At 35.4% G+C, this 16,786-nt stretch overlaps 1 protein-coding gene and 1 long non-coding RNA gene across 4 annotated transcripts in view; one reads left to right on the top strand and one right to left on the bottom strand.

Annotated features, from left to right (window-relative positions):
• The window catches only part of mppe1 (metallophosphoesterase 1), a 106,991-nt gene that overhangs the window by 21,950 nt on the left and 68,255 nt on the right, over window positions 1-16,786 (bottom strand). The window lies entirely within an intron of this gene.
• LOC148969535 (uncharacterized) lies at window positions 320-1,493 on the top strand. Its single transcript, XR_016149345.1, has 3 exons — window positions 320-684; window positions 766-860; window positions 1,292-1,493. It is a non-coding gene; the product is annotated as an uncharacterized LOC148969535 (long non-coding RNA).

Genomic DNA, 16,786 nt, shown 5'->3' with positions numbered 1-16,786 from the left:
GCAATATATTTAAAAAAATGTATGCATTTATCATTTTAATATATATATATATATATATATATATACATACACAATGTACCAACTTGTAATGTATTAGAAACATTTGTCAACTATATTAAGCATTGCAATAAGCATACCTAAAATTTTTGATGTTCAATTTTACTTGTAAAGGGCTTCTTAAAATGATGTTGTCCACTGCATGCTACGTTTAAATTCCCACAAGGATTTCAACATCATATTATTTAAATTTGATCAGATACATTTTCCAGAGATGATAAAAAAGTTTGTACTTGTTTAAATTCAAACACTAGCATACTACTTACACGTGAGTCCTGATTGGTTCCAGAGCCGTTGAATGGTTGTGATTGGTTCTTATGATAATGAGCTCGCCTCGCACCGCCTGAAAGGAATTTGACCTCACTCTCAGAGCCTCCGTTTGTCAGACAATATTCTGATGTGCGTAAATGTTACTTGACTGTGATTAGATTTAGAGGTCTATATTTGAACATGTCTTTAGAGGATTAGGAAGAAACCACGCATTTCATATGGATTAGATGATATTTTTTTGTGATTAACTTTTTAAAACGTAGCGTTTTGAGAGGACATAGTGTTGATTTTACCCAGCTTCTTCAAGTTTGCATGGCGTCGTGTGACATTTGGAACCTCATTATGTTGTGATTCTAGGTAAGATTTGTATTACATTAACGTTACTTGTCTTTGGCAGTAGTATTTTTGACACACAGTCTAACAGCACGTCTTTTTCAGTTCAGCTACATTCAATTTGACCAATCAGCCAAGCTTTTCAAGTGATGTCGAAGCAGACTCAAAGAGATGAAGATGCTGCCTAATAGAAGTTACTGGTAAGTTTTAGTTTTTTGCAAATAAACAGATCACTATTTAGATTTTTTATCTTAATAAATCTTTTTAAAATTTATGTGGATACATTTGTTTGTCTTATACAAATAAATATAAAACATTGTCCAATGCATCTGCAAAAAAAAACTAATTAGTCATTATAACATGTACAACATTGCATTAACATTATTTTTATTTGCAAAATGAAGCTGTGTATTTATTTCTGATTTCTTGAAAAAATTGGTGTCATTATGTCAATGATCTTTCTTTGAAAAGTTTTGGGGAAAAAATACATGTTATGAGCAAAGTTACTTTGTCTTGAGCTGACCAATAATGGTAGTGTGTGTTGATTGGTGTTTATAGTAGTTCAAGCTTGACAACCTTATCATATACAGTATAACTCTCTTTTTTCATATTAATATTTGTTGTTTTTCAGACAGCTGCTATAAGAAAAATTGAAATTGGAAAGAAAACGCAATTCTAATGCGGATGTCTGGCCACTTAAGTTAAATTCAACCAGAGGTTTGCGACTTCTTCTGTCCGTTATCTTGTAATACTGGAATGCTGTGACACTGAATTAAAACAATGTTCTGTCCTAATTTTTTTCATAATGAGTTACTAGAAAGTGTACTTTCTTTTTCAAGTGAGTAAAGTTTTATTGTGAAAATTGTTATCAGCATAATGTTAGTATAAAACGTGTAATATATTCACAAAGTACAATTCTGTGTAAGTATTGGCAATGTACTATTGAAAATGTGAATATACTGTATTTATTGACCAATAAAGTACTTTTTTCACCTGGAAAGTGTGTTGAGTAGTCCCTTATTTAATTCAGCCTTCAGTATACTGGTAGCCTGCATGCTAACCAAAAAGTAGCCTAGCAGAGTAATAACAGATATTGATAAGTAGCTAAAAAGTGTACTTTCTTACTAATTTGAATGAACCCAAAGTAGAACTGAGCATACTATCATCACAATACGAATATTTTAAAAGTATAATGCTTGTATATTTGTAAGACAAAGTGCATTTTAAATGTACTTCTAACACAGATATGCTACACTTAATGCTTATTAATCAAGCATGTATATTAGTACATACAGCCATATACTTCAAGTATACAAAGTATACATGAAGTGGTTCCACTTTAGCACGTAAAAGTACACCAAGTACACTTCAAATTGTGCTTTTCTACAATTAAATTACAACTAAAATATATTAAGTACAAAATTAGTTGTTCCAAAATAGCATGCTTCAAGTTAAATAATCATTAACAAACTTGAAGTATACTGATGATTAGTCTGGCTTTAAGTATGCTCAAGTATGCTAAGATTGAATATACTTAACATATTTATTTTTCACCTGGGCATGAACATAATGTTACAATAAACTGCATTTAGCCGACATGTGATGTTATATAGCATAAGCCATTTCTCTAACTATTCGTGTATCTTTCACAATCAGCAATGTCAACATAGGTGAATGTATAATATAACGAAAACGGTTAGTGAACTAAACTGAACAGTTTCAGTGTATCAGTAAGATCCTAGGAAGTAACAATACTGTACTGAACTTGTCTGGAAATGTGTATAAACAATATGGTAGTGGGATGACGACTTTAGTCAGTAGATCTAGTAAATAAAATAAGTTACATACTAAATGTTATACTAATGTTATCCTGGAACATTATTTTGTATTCATGTCATGTTTCATGTAGTTTACCTTGCTATTTCACTTGAGTTTACTATGTTGATCCATGTTTTCGTCCGGAGTCGATCAGATTCACGTTTTGCCTGACGAGCTTGAGCAGATTAAACTTTTTTTGTTTTTTATATTTATGTGGAGTTTGTGTTGGAGTCTGTGTTGTGCTGGAGGCAGGACGTTTTGGGGGGTTATCAGACTCCATGTCGTCAGCTGAAGTGCCGTTAGTGTAAAACTTAGAGCACGAAAGTTGTTTGGCCTGATGTGATCTATAAGTGTACCGAGTTTCATATTATTACATGTAAGTGTGTTTGATTTATGGACCAAATTTTCAGATCAAGTTTATGGACCAAGTTAATTTAATTAATAAACTAATTATATAAAACTATTGTCAATGCACTACAATTAAACTGGTTATATTATGCCTTTACTTACAAAAAATTAAAATAAAAACTTATTTAAAACATACCAGGCTTAAGAAATATATTTTATTTTTCTGTAGGCCAGACACACAGCAGTGAAATGGTTAAGCCCCCTCCCCCTACAAACACACACACAAACACACACACAGACAGGCAAAGACAGAGACCGAGACAGAGACGTAGGCTCAGAGAGAGCATGACCACATTCAAACAAACATACAGTGGTGTGAATAAGTTTGGACACCCATGCTAAAGTTGCCTAAAAAGAGGGGAAAAAATCATCTTTTGGATATTGATCTTAATGCCTTAATTAGAAAAATGAGGAAAACTCCAACCTTTAAGGACACAAATTTTCTTTGTGAATGAATAATGTATCATAAATAAATAAATGTTTTTCCTTAAAATACAGGGTGCATAAGTCAGGACACCCCTATGTTAAATTCCCATAGAGTCAGGCAGATTTTTATTTTTAAAAGCCAGTTATTTCATGGATCCAGGATAATATGCATCCTGATAAAGTTCCCTTGGCCTTTGGAATTAAAATAGACCCACGTCATCACACACCTTCCACCACACCTAGAGATTGGCATGGGGTACTTTCCATAAGATCATCTTTCAATGCAAATCAAACCAGCTATTAGGCTAACTGAAGTAAAACCATGCCAATCTCAAGGCATGGTGAATGGTGTGATGATGTGGGGATATTTTAATTCCAAAGGCCAAGGGAACTTTATCAGAATGCATATTATCCTGGATCCATGAAATAACTGGCTTTTAAAAATAAAAATCTGCCTGACTATATGGGAATTTAACATAGGGGTGTCCTGACTTATGCACCCTGTATTTTAAGGAAAAACATTTATTTATTTATGATACATTATTCATTCACAAAGAAAATTTGTGTGCTTAAAGGTTGGAGTTTTCCTCATTTTTCTAATTAAGACATTAAGATCAATATCCAAAAGATGATTTTTTATTCCTCTTTTTAGGCAACTTTAGCATGGGTGTCCAAACTTATTCACACCACTGTATCTGACTTTCTGTGGGTCCTAGCTAATGAGTGTCAATTAGAAAGTTCGAGGAGTCGAACTTGTGTCAATTAGAAAGTTCGAGGAGTCCCCGGCTCGAGGAGTACAATATACATACTGATTTTTGTAACTCTAGATAAAACTAACAACCCTACTTTTGTCAAAAGGTGGCGCTACTGAGCCCTCACCACGCCCGTTTCTGAAACTTTGCACATGTCTACTGGCTAATAAATGTGATGTGTCTGTCGAGTTTCATGCAATTTCAAGCATGCTAAGAGTCTCAAAAGCATCCTAAAAGAATGGTAAAGTTTGATGCGTTGCCACCGCAACAGTTTCAAAGATATCAAGAATCCATTCACAGGTCTACATCTGCCGTATGTTTACATTATACAGATGAAGACTGAAGCAAATCGGGTTAAAATAAGAGGGTGATTTCAAAGCATTTTGAAAGTGACACACTTCCTGCTGCCAGTTGGTGGCGCTATAACTTTGACTCACAATAGTCACATCCATGTGATCGTTCTCTTACAGCGAACACACTGCTGAAGTTTCATCAAGATCAGTTAGTGTATGCTGAAGTTATGACACACTTCCTGTTTCACGTTTCTCGCCATAGTTTCGTTTCCTCGCCACGGCCAAACCGTAAGAGATATCAAAAATCCCCTCGCAAACTTCACGCTGACTGAGTTTCGTCGAATTTGGACCAAAGCTCTAGGAGGAGTATTTCACATTCCATTGCGTGCGTTTTACAAACAAACCTCAATAGCCGACTTCCTGTTGGGCTGGGGTAAAAAGTAAGAGTGTGAGGTATAGATGAAACGATGAGATCTTCGTGTGTACCGAGTTTCATATTATTACATACAAGCGTGTTTGAGTTATGGACCAAGCGTTCGGACCCCGTTCCAGGGGGCGCTGACGAGCCGCCCTGCCACGCCCGGGTACCAGCTTCAGCCCGGCTCTGATGGCCGCGGGTTCTGACCCGTGTGCAAAGTTTCAAGAGTTTTCGAGCATATTAAGGGCTCCAAAAGTGCCAAAAAGGTTACAGAATAATAATAATAAATATAGCTGCGAGCAGCGATTGCAGCCCAAGCCGGTGGCACCGCAATCGCGGTGCCTTTAGTTATCTAAAGGCACCGGGGTTGTGATGCCACCGGCTTTGGCCCTCATCGCTGCTCACAGCTATATATATATATATATATATATAAGCCAGTGGCACTGCCACCATGGTGCCTTGAGGGTTATTGTGCACGACATGCAAAACGTAACCCTGCTTTGACTGATGCAAGCTTGACACCACAGTTCTTTTCGACAGTGTGGGTGCAAAAGTGCGCATCGAGGGCATATATAAACCACAAAGTATGCGTGAGTAACCTTCTGAAACCTAAAATGAAAAATGAGACGCCCTACAGACGTCATGTATTTAACGGACACATGATATAAGTACACAAGACAGGAAATACATATGAAGTGAGCCATTTGGGACAGGACCTATGATTGTGAACACAGTTCAATTCCCTTTAATTTTTTACTTGCTGAGATTTTTTTTGCTGAAATATTTTATATTTGGCTCACATTTTTCGCCACCTGAGCAAAAATACCTGTACAGCACGTAGAAACACAATGGTTTCAACATTCAGTTTTAACTTTTAACTTGAATATGCCATTTATATTTTATTTGACCCTTGATGTAACTTATTGGTATTAAATTATATTTGTGAAAACAAGCAGTTAGTTAAAGCTGCAATACAAGATTTAGATGCCGCTAGAGGGCGCTACATTCAAAAAAACAACAACGGCTTTGCTTGATGACGACGTGGAGGAACGCGGAATGATGGGAACTGTTGTTTTCAACTCCACCGTGGATAAATCAGTCAGATGGGAATCGAAAATTAGTTGTCATGGATGAGGTAAAGTTCGATTTCTATAAACGTTGCGTTTAATGAAATGCTTGTTTTTCATTAAACTGAAATAACCGCAAGTCAGGTTTAAAAGTAAATTAGTTACTGTACGAGTCACTGGACGAAGCTATGGTGGAGAGGGTTTGAAGGGGCAGGTCTCTTGCAAGGAGTTGACGTGGCTGGTCCTCCTTGGTAACTTTATAAAAATAAAAAATCAATTTAATGTACATTTGGCACATCTTTTCATGTCGTGTAAGTATTCAACCACAGCTACAGTTTCACAAAATTAACGTTAAGGGGGTCGCACACCGGACGAGAAGCTGCAGCGCCGCGTCGCGCCACATCTTTAAAATTCAAAAACATTAATATCAATAAGTGTAACGTTACACATACCGGCAGCGCCATTCGGCGTCTGTCCGCGGCGCCCAGCAACAACGCCTCAGGACCGTGTTCAAAATCCTGCTGCGCCACAGAGCGCCATTTACATAGTTTTATATAAAATTTTAATTATTTTTGTCTCAAATCGTTGCTAATGGATCCTGACTTCGCCCTATGCTGCAATATGCATTTAGTTTTGCAGTCATTTACAGAAATCAGCTGCTTGAATGACAATTGCTGATGTTATTATTAGATTTTTCAGGTGAGATTCTCAATTCATTCAGTGAACGGATGCTCTGAGGTAAAGTTTTCAGAATGCAAACTCAGCAACGATTGTATTTAATTGTACAGTACAATCATAACATAGAACAGACATTATCTTCATTTCATGTCATTAAACATAACAATATTGCTGGCCATACACTGATGAGAAAGTGCGCGTCCGGTGTTCGATAACGTTACTGTGGAGTTGTCCTAAACGTGGCGCGACGCTTCTCGTCCGGTGTGTGACCCCCTTTACAGCCAACAGTTCACATTCCGAGAATAAATGAAAAGAATAATTGTGCTCCATTCCATAACAAATCCGCGAAACAAGCTGACGTTTGTTGCTTGATAGACTCTAACGCACAACTACCGCATTTGTCCAGGGTAAGCGGTAAGCAGATATGACGCGATTGACTGGCGACTCCCAGCTCACCCCTGCTCATACGCCCCGTTTCCTTGGTTAAAATCTCAATTTTCTCGCGATTTAAACATTGTTTGAAACATTTAGAATATTGTGAGTTATCATCATAACTAAATATATAACACTAGCCTTGTGATTTTGGGATATTTGAATGCAAAAATCTTAGGTATTCCACCTTTAAGAAGTCACTAAATGAAGCACATTTTAGGTTATCTGATATTTTTTTCCAGTGCTGTTAACTGTACAGTCTTTACCAATAAACACTATGAAAAATTATTTAAATTATTTACATTTTTTGCAGGACAGTTCAATTGTTTACAATAAAAGAATATAGTAAGAAAAAAAAAAGCTGTTACACTGAGATGGTTTGGGAAACCCATAAAGTGTTTTTGTACAGTCAATGAATTGTGTACAGGAAGCATTAAACCATCAAAGTTAAATGATTGTTTGTTTCTTATGAATTTCCAATATTTTCTTTAGCAAGGGGTTTCAAACTTTTTAATGGCAATGAGCCCTAAACCATACCCTTGTGAGGTTCTTTATTTAGCCTTAAAATATAATAAAATATAGGCCTAATTCAACCTAAACAATAGCTTTGTTAGATTATTTATTTAGGCTCATAATATAATACAAAAGAGGCCTAATATAATATAATATAAAAAAACGAATTGTATTGAAGTGATATAATATATCAGTTTAAATGCTTCAATTTGTGCACATATTATATTATTATATGAAAACAAACTTAAGCATTTAAATAGATCTAAGTAGTAATAGGATTCACTTTATGTCAAAAAGATGATTGATTGACAGGTGACCCGCCCCTTCCCGCCCCTTCCCGCCCCTTTCTCACGCCCCTTTTGGCATAGGATGAAAGGGTTGAATCTAGAGCAAAGGAGATAAGAGGTGATAAAAAGTTTCAAAATGAGATAAAAAGTATCAAAAATGAGATAAAAAGTATCAAAAATGAGATAAAAAGAGAGCCATCTGTGTAAGCGAGATAAGATCAAAAGGCATCAAATGAATTTGACAGTTAGTTTTATGACCTATTGACCGCCTAGCCTTGATAATGTCCTTTTTTAACATTTGTTTTTATTTGTAAAGATAAGATTAAATGGATCAAATTGAATTTGACAGTTAGTTTTATGACCTGTTGACCGCCTAGCTTTGATAATGTCCTTTTTTATTATTTGTTTTTATTTGTAAAGATAAGATTAAAGGGATCAAATTGGATTTGACAGTTAGTTTTTTAACCTATTGACCCTTCTAGGTTTGATAATATCATTTTTAACATTTTGTTTTTAACTGTAAAGATCAAAAGGGATCAAATGGGGTTTGACAGTTAGTTTTATGACCTATTGACCTCTTCAAGTCTTGATCATGGCTTGTTTTAACTGTGGCTTTTGAAACAATGAGAGAAAGTGTCTGTTTGAGTGTTTTGAACGTCGCCGCATCCCCTCTCCTTAACTGCAGCTGTGAAAGTGATAATAAAAAAAGTGTGGAAGTTGATCTGTTCTGTAAAAATAATATAAATTAAAAAAGACTATCCACTGAACCAAGCATTTCATTTTAAATAAAAGATTGTTGAAACAAACTGCTTATGAAAAGACAATGCAAATGCCCCTCTCATTCATGGCTCATGGCTCAAAACATAAGTGAGCAGCGTGCATCTGAATGTGTCTTTTTTGTGTCTGTGTGTGTGTGGGGGTGTTACATGATACCCTCCGCATTCCTGAAGACACTGTGGAAGTGAGGACAATTTATATATATATATATTATAATTACTTTCACTATACATGCTACCACTAGGCTCAATTTTTAGGAATCACACGGTGTCTTTTGATTTTAATGCAGACGACACTCAAATCAATCTCCCTTTGAAACATAATGACAAGCAAGGCCTAGAAACTTTGCTTGCCTGCTTATCTGACGTACGGTGCTGCATGTCCTTGAATTTTCTGCACTTGAATGAGAGTAAGACTGAAGCAATTGTTTTTTGGCCCCTCTGTTGGAAAAGCAAACCCCGAATACTGACTACGATTATTTAGACTCTAAACGAGAGCACACATTACTTTTTTTACGATTTTATTATCTCTAAATTGGTTGCCAGTGTGTTATATAAATTTTGTTGCTAGTTGTAAGGCTTTGACTGGTCTTGCACCATCATACCTGTCAGATCTTTTAAATGTGAAAAAATTAACAAGATCGTTGCGATCCTCAGACAGCATTATACAGCCATATCCAAGATCGTGCGTTTTCAGCGGCCAGTCCTAGGATATGGAATAGTCTTCTTCCTTTATCTGTGAGGTCTGCATCGTCTGTACAGGAATTTAAATCTAAGCTACAGTCTAATGTTTTTACTCTTGCATTTCATTCATAACGTTGGTTTCTCTAAACCCTAACCTAGTGTTTTATAGTTTGTTATTAGTGCATTGTGTGTGGTTTGTTTTTTACTTCTCCATTTGTACAGCACAGTGGTCAGCTTCTGTTGTGCTTTATAAATAAATGAAATTAAAATAAATGAAATGATATATGTCACACTAAAGTTGAAAAACATTATGTTCTATATAAATTAAATGGTTATAAAATTTAAATCTAGTCATTTACAAATATAATATTTAACACTAACTATAGTTGAAAAACACTGATCTTCAAAAGTATATAAATGAAATGGTTATAAATGTGCAATTATTAATTTACAAATATAATATTTCATACTATAACGTTGAAAAACATGCTGTTCTTTAAAAGTATATACATTAAATATAAAAATAAACTATATAAAATAATATTTCTCTCTCTCTCTTTCTCTCTCCCCCTCTCCCTCTTTCTCTCTCAAACACCCCGCGCATGGTAGACATGTTCTGTTTGGGTGTGTTCATTATGAGAGTCACTTTCACGAGGAGGTGTCTGCCTTACACAAAATCTTACAAGGGGTGTATCACATCATTGTCACACCTGTTTCGCTAAGAAAACATAAAATCTAAACATGTTTCTACATATGGTAGCTATATGACATTAGTCTAGATTTAAGAATTTATTTCAAAGAATAATCGTAAAAGTTTGAATATGATCTTTTAAAAAATTGTTTAAATTAAATCTTTATAGTTTGAATACATTCGTATCTTCTATTTATCTTTTAGAAGATTACTCTAATGATTGACTGTAACGGCGACCTAAAGTATAATTTTTATTAATATAGCCATAACGATTTTTGTACTGTAACAGCATATTCGAGATGAACCATCACACCCTCATAGAGACGGAGGAGTTACAGGACAGATAAGCCTCTGGGCCACAATTATGTCACAGCGTGTGCAATGCTAGTCTGCTTTTCAGAGCTTTATTTATTGTAAATTCATTTAAAAGCATACTCTTAAAAGTTTAGATCTTTTAAAATGAAAAGATTGTTTAAATCAAATCTTTAAAGTTTTATTAAAATCGTATCTTACAAGACTTCTGTATAATATTAATGATTTGCATAAAATTTAACCTAAGTTATTATTTTGACTAAATATCGTTTGTTCAAAATAAAATAAAAAATGTTATAAATCAAGATCTGTGCTTTGGTGTCAAAGAGTAAATATTTCAAAGAGTATTTTTGTCCATGTCGCATGAAATGAAAGTTTGTCACAATGTTTTTGTTTTAAAAGAAATCCTTGGACTGCTCTTATTTGCTCTTATGTAGATTAAGTTGTATCATTTAGAAAATCACCACACATTTTCAGAGACGCAATGTGCCTCTGTGGTCCATGACGCAGCAGAAGTAAAGTTGGTATTGAGCAAATATTTAATTTTACTCGTCTTAATTCAAAGCATGATCTTACTTTTTCCACGGTAGCTATGACCTATTGTATGTAGGTACGATATATCATTTTGACTTTTCTTGTATCCCCCAAACTATCCTTATTCATTGTGGAAGCACACAAGGGGAGAGCTGATGATACTATAGCAGAAAGCATGCCCCTTTGACCTCTTCGATTCAAACACATAGTGCTCTCTAGCGCCACGCTTTTTGAAATGCGTGTTGCGACTATGGTGACCGTAATGTGCAGAGAAGCTACGACATGTCATCCAATAGCACTTTTTTGAGTTTAACTATACACATTCTACCGTTACGCCGCCTATATGATGAATTACACAACCTTGTAATTTAGACCGTAACATTGACTTACCTGTCGAGAAGAAAGCAGGACTTCAGCGTCCCTTTCAAAGACTTTCTCCTTCATTAGCTCTATCCACCTGGGAAAACCCATCCCGATATTTACCCTCATTTTGAATTTGCCAGTCACGTTTCCTTTTAGATTACATTTTTAAGCTTTATCATAACTACGAGGATTGCATTATGAAGCACCGTGCAGTGCGGCCTTTCAAGCGCCTCTCACTGACCTCCTTGGTCGCTTCAGATGGTTTCAGTCAGCCGGTTCTGAATGAAAATGCGTTGCGGTGACTAGTGCTTTTTTTTTTTGTCCCTCTTCGTTATTATAGTTTTTCAAAATGACGGGACGACATGGAGGCCTCCATGGACTCACCCGTCAGATCATTGTCAGAGCTAATTTTACACCAACGAGATCATATTTATGAATAAAGACATTGATTTTAGCTATAAGAATACTTTTTAAAATATAATGTACCTTGAATTTCAGATGTGTAAAACTTTAAATTTTACAATTACATTTTTCAACCGAGTCAATCTACACGTGAGAGATCTTCAGAAGTCATAACTTCAGGGATCCAGAGAATATTTAATTACCCTTAAAACCAAAGATTAAGTTTAATGACACTAGTTTTTGCAATGTCACTTTTTAAATGAAAATCTTACTTTAATGTTTGAACAAAAAAATCAAAAGTGCTTCTTCATATTTGCTGTGCTCTGCCGCAAGGCCATAAACTGGTTCTTTCTGTTTTATAAATTGACTTTTCTAATTTCTACAAATATCAGCCTGATAAATATGGACTTAATACACAATGAAACAAGATAATCATGCTACGAAATACGTCTGACACAATGTTTTTAAGAAAAGTAGTGTTTTTAAAATTTACCTAAACCATGATAACAGATTCTTTCTTTTGACAGACCTACAGAAATGCATGTTGATTACTAAGTTTCAGGCATAGTGCAACCATGCAATGATTGAGAAAGCTAATATTGGTGTAATATTTGTTCAGTTTTACCCTCACGCTGATCCAGACATAGCTTTACTAAAAGGAAATATCATGGAAGTCGAAATATCAAACTTTGTTCAAAAATTGTTCTCTGACCCGAAAACAATCAGATAATGGAATGTTCCAAAAGTACAATTAGATATTCTCCTGCTTAGTATGTGTGTAATTAGTTGGGCTTAAATATTTGGATGTATTTTGTCACACCATAGCGATGCAAAGTACCACACTTTTGTAAATCCTGTGGACTAACTTTAAAACATATTCTTTATACAGGAATCACACGTGTCCAAAACAACCATGTAAGATTCAACAGACCAAATCACTAGGAAAAGCACTGTGTATAATATTTCATACACAAAAGTTAACAAATGATGGTTTTATTACTATTCAGATAGCTAGTAGATGATACTGTTTCACATTTTGTATGTTGGACCGTATGTATTTTAGGTGAAGACTTTTCTTTTAGAGAAGTCAATATTCAGTGTTTACCTGCAGATAACATTTCACGGAGTAAAATCAAGAGATCAACTTGCAAAAAAGTAAATACAACATACAGAAAATTGATCAGTTTTGAATGTTTGTAATTGACATTTTATATACTAGTCGATTACGCCGTTTACAGCCTGCTTCTTTTTGTTTTTGTACAGTATGCAAAAACTAGTCTCCGACCGTGGTCAAACATATAGGAATTTATGAAAAACATGAACAGATATTTCTACACAAGATATTTCTTTCAGAACATCTTTCAGCTATGTCTACAAGACATCGACATGAAAAATGACTATTGCTGTTTTTTTTTTGTTACCTATAAAACTAATATACTTCAAACTCGTCTAGAACAGTCATAGATACGCAGGTATTTTGTGTATGTGGCTAAACAACGGTTAGGCTAATGAATTTAGTTGAAAAGTGGTATTTTAATGTGTAGGCATCAGTCTTTTAGGCCTGATCCAGAAAACAGGCATTGTGTTTTATGTCTTAACCCGTTTAATCCCACCGGTCACAATTGTGACCGCAGCTTTTTTTTCTTATTTCTGGAAGCTCTAAAAAATGTTGTTATTGACTTTGGGCCAAGAAATTCACCTTTTAAATGACAAAATAGACTGTCTTGATTAAAATCAATTAATGTCATGTGACTAGTGTGAAAGGTCACATGACCAGATCAGTTCACTTCCTGCTTGCACATCTAGAAGAAGATTTCTTCCTCAGACTACTAAAATAAGTAGTATATAAAACATCTTAATTTACAGATAGAACTATCAAATTTTGTGCATATATTCTTTAAAGGCTCTACTACTGATATATTTTGAGAATTATACTCCTGAATTTATATTTTGCTCGTAAGACTTGTCAATTTGTTTACGGTCACAATTGTGGCCGGTAGTATAACAGTATAACAGTGCTTCAATTGAAAACACAGGTATTTGCAGATATTGCCGGGTATTGGCAATCCTACACTGAATATGCCACATCTGTGAGGAGGATGGATGATCTCGGCGAAGGAGAAGTGCTCACTAACACAGATTTAGACAGATTTGTGAACAATATTTGAGAGAAATAGGCCTTTTGTGTACATAGAAATGGTCTAGATCTTTGAGTTCAGCTCATGAAAAATGGGGGCAAAAACAAAAGTGTTGCATTTATAATTTTGTTTAGTGCAGTTATCAGTATCCCAGAAACGTTCAATGTGTTGGACCTTCTCGACGTGCATGACCCCCCTTCCCCCCACCCCCCACCCCCAAATTGAAAGTAACTGTGATAGTGATAGCTCAGATAGGGAGTCCCAGGGTGAAACGGCCCATTTGCCTGGTAGACTATTGAATGGCGATGCAGAGGTGAACTATCTGGAGGATTGTGCAGATGTTCATGAGAACCAATTGGGGTGCCCCACACATGACCACAAACCACCCTTTCTATAACATTCGGCCCATCTTCAATGCACTGAAAGAGTGCACACACATCTACCTGAAACTGGCCTAGGACAGGGCCCAAGTGTAGACATGGTCTAGCCCATAGGGGTCTAGCCGAACAAGCAGAAGTTCCTCCAGGGTGTAACTTTGTTCATAACAACCTTTTCACTCACTAAGCCTTCTTCACGAAATGACAAAACGAGATATTGGATGTCTTGTAATGAATGTGTCAATAGGTCTAATTGAAGAATTTGAATGAATTCTGACTATGTAGTAGGGATGAGCGAGTACAGCATTATCTGTATCTGTATCTGTATCTGTTAACCATATGAATTATCTGTATCTGTATCTGTACTCGGACTGGGCGGGGCCTAAACCCGGAAGTGGGTCGGGTAGTCTTGAAATGGGCGGGGCTTTAACCGGTATGTTATTTTAAGCATGCAATTGATATGGGTTGATCTGAAATTGCTTTATTTTTTGCTGATAAGAAATAAAACTATTTACATGACAGCATCAGCATTGAGCTTCAGATCAATGGTTTTGATCACGATAACAAACGAACTACAAAACAAGTTTTGCAACAATGAATACAACACATGTGGCTGCAATTATGAAGTAAAATGTAATGAACAAGAGTATTCATCTCAACTACGGCTGGGTGATATGGACCAAAAGTCATATCCCAATATATTTAGGCTGAATTTCGATATACAAAATATATCCCGGTATTTTTTCTGCAAAGTGAGAGCAAATGTTCAGTCAAAGCCAAATATGACATGTCACAAGTATAGTTTTATTGAAACTTGAACATTTGCCAAACCAAATGAATAAATAATAAACAGGTTTCTTCACCTTAGGGCTGCATGAAAATCTTCATTGCAGATTATTCCCTTGGAATTGTAATTGTGATTTATTAATTGGTTTATTTATTTTGTTAATACAACGTTGGTATGAGCCATTACAGTCATTTAAAAAAATATAAAAAATAACACAAAGAAAAATAGGGGCATTAAGGGGTTAATATAGAAACGACAGTTACTATGGTGAATAGTGAATACACAATACTAACAAGAACTGTTTATGAAACATGGAAACTGCTCTGGTAAATAGAATGAAAATCATAACTGCATTGCTTTTATTTCGTGTAATTTACAACGTAACGGTGTTGCATGCTCGTATAGTTTCTTTTGCACTTTATACAGAGGCGATCCAGCGCGCGCAGCCGCATTTGCGCGTGCAATTGAGTGTGCGCTACGACTAACGTTACAGTATAACGGGTGACAGGACAGAAAGTCCGTTTTGCTGAGGTGAAAGACTTTATTTCATAACATAACATGCTTTAATCAAGCACGCAAAGTGGAAAAGGAGTGGCTGGGGCGCGGGGAGCAGTGCAGAGAGCTCTGGATCAGCACTCAGCAGCTTGCTTGGAGCAAGGATCACAGCGCAAACCTGAATAGCCTATCGATATGCAATATGGTTTAATTACATATCACATTAAAAAATATATATATATTTTTATATTGATATATCGCTCAGCCTTAATCTCAACATAACTTTTTTTTTTTTTTTCCGAGCACAGATATTGACTCATATTACTCGTATAATATTCGTACTCGACAAAAGTGCTTTATCCGTACCGGATACTCGTTTCAGCCGAGTATCCGGCTCAACTCTACTATGTAGTTTCCCACCGGTCACTATTGTGACCGAGTATAAAACCTAATATTTCACTAACTTAACCAACATAAAATCAAAAAAAGGCATATTGTTTGAGTGTTAGGGAGGTCTAAGGAGTAAAATGCATGTACTCAAGTTGCAAGAAAAATGTGGGATTAAACAGGTATGAAAATTAAGCAGTTTGTGGCCTCTTCATCAAAATCTTTTAACATATACTAAATATCAATTGTTAGATAAATTATATGTGAAACAGGCTCAGTAGCATTAGAGCTGGATTCTTGTTTATATTGAACATTATTATTAAACCGCATGTTTAACGGCGCTAGTGTTCTTAAATTGTTTACCACAGTTTCATTTTTAACAACACTATCGTAACACTTATCGTATTTTGTACGGTGTCTTCTTTACACTTTCACCCCATGGATATCTGTTTCCTACAGTTAGCTGTAATGTTAGTGAACTCTAGGTCTTCTCTTTTTCATATACGACAGTATTCACATGGCTTGATTTAATAAATGGTGGTTTAAACCATCGTCTTCACTTGAGACATATACCACCCTAGTTTTTAAATAGCACTTCATTGTATATTTGAACCCTTTATGAAGATATAAAATACCGATCTCTGAAATATTTTTCGTGTAAAACATCTATGTAGGTCGTGTACAACGTCTATGTAAATCTATCTATGTTTTTAAAAATACAGCGAAACAAAGAATGAAGGCATCTTTCAATAAGTGACCCTCAAAATCTTGGCATACAAGAAAACACAGTACATTATCAGAAAATTACTTTTGTCGCTTTTTCTGAATAATCTCACCAAGTGCGGGTGCTTGATAACTGTTATCAAGCGGTAATGACGTGTTTTACGTGATATTGATATCACGTTTTAATTTCAACTCGATAAATTTGAATGCGCTAAAGGTTTATAACTGAACGTCTTAATAGTGGGTAAAAGTTAACTTACAGCCCTAAAAATTAACTTACACCCTATCCACTTTCCAAACGCTTGTTACGGAGCTTATTGCAAACATTCACGCATCCATATGTTTTAAAATACATATTTAAGTGT

Source organism: Pimephales promelas, chromosome 22, assembly GCF_988280905.1.
Source record: "Pimephales promelas chromosome 22, fPimPro1.hap1.1, whole genome shotgun sequence".
Lineage (NCBI taxonomy): Eukaryota > Metazoa > Chordata > Actinopteri > Cypriniformes > Leuciscidae > Pimephales > Pimephales promelas.
Note: the sequence above shows the minus strand (reverse complement) of the source record. Positions and strands in the feature narration are given on the sequence as shown.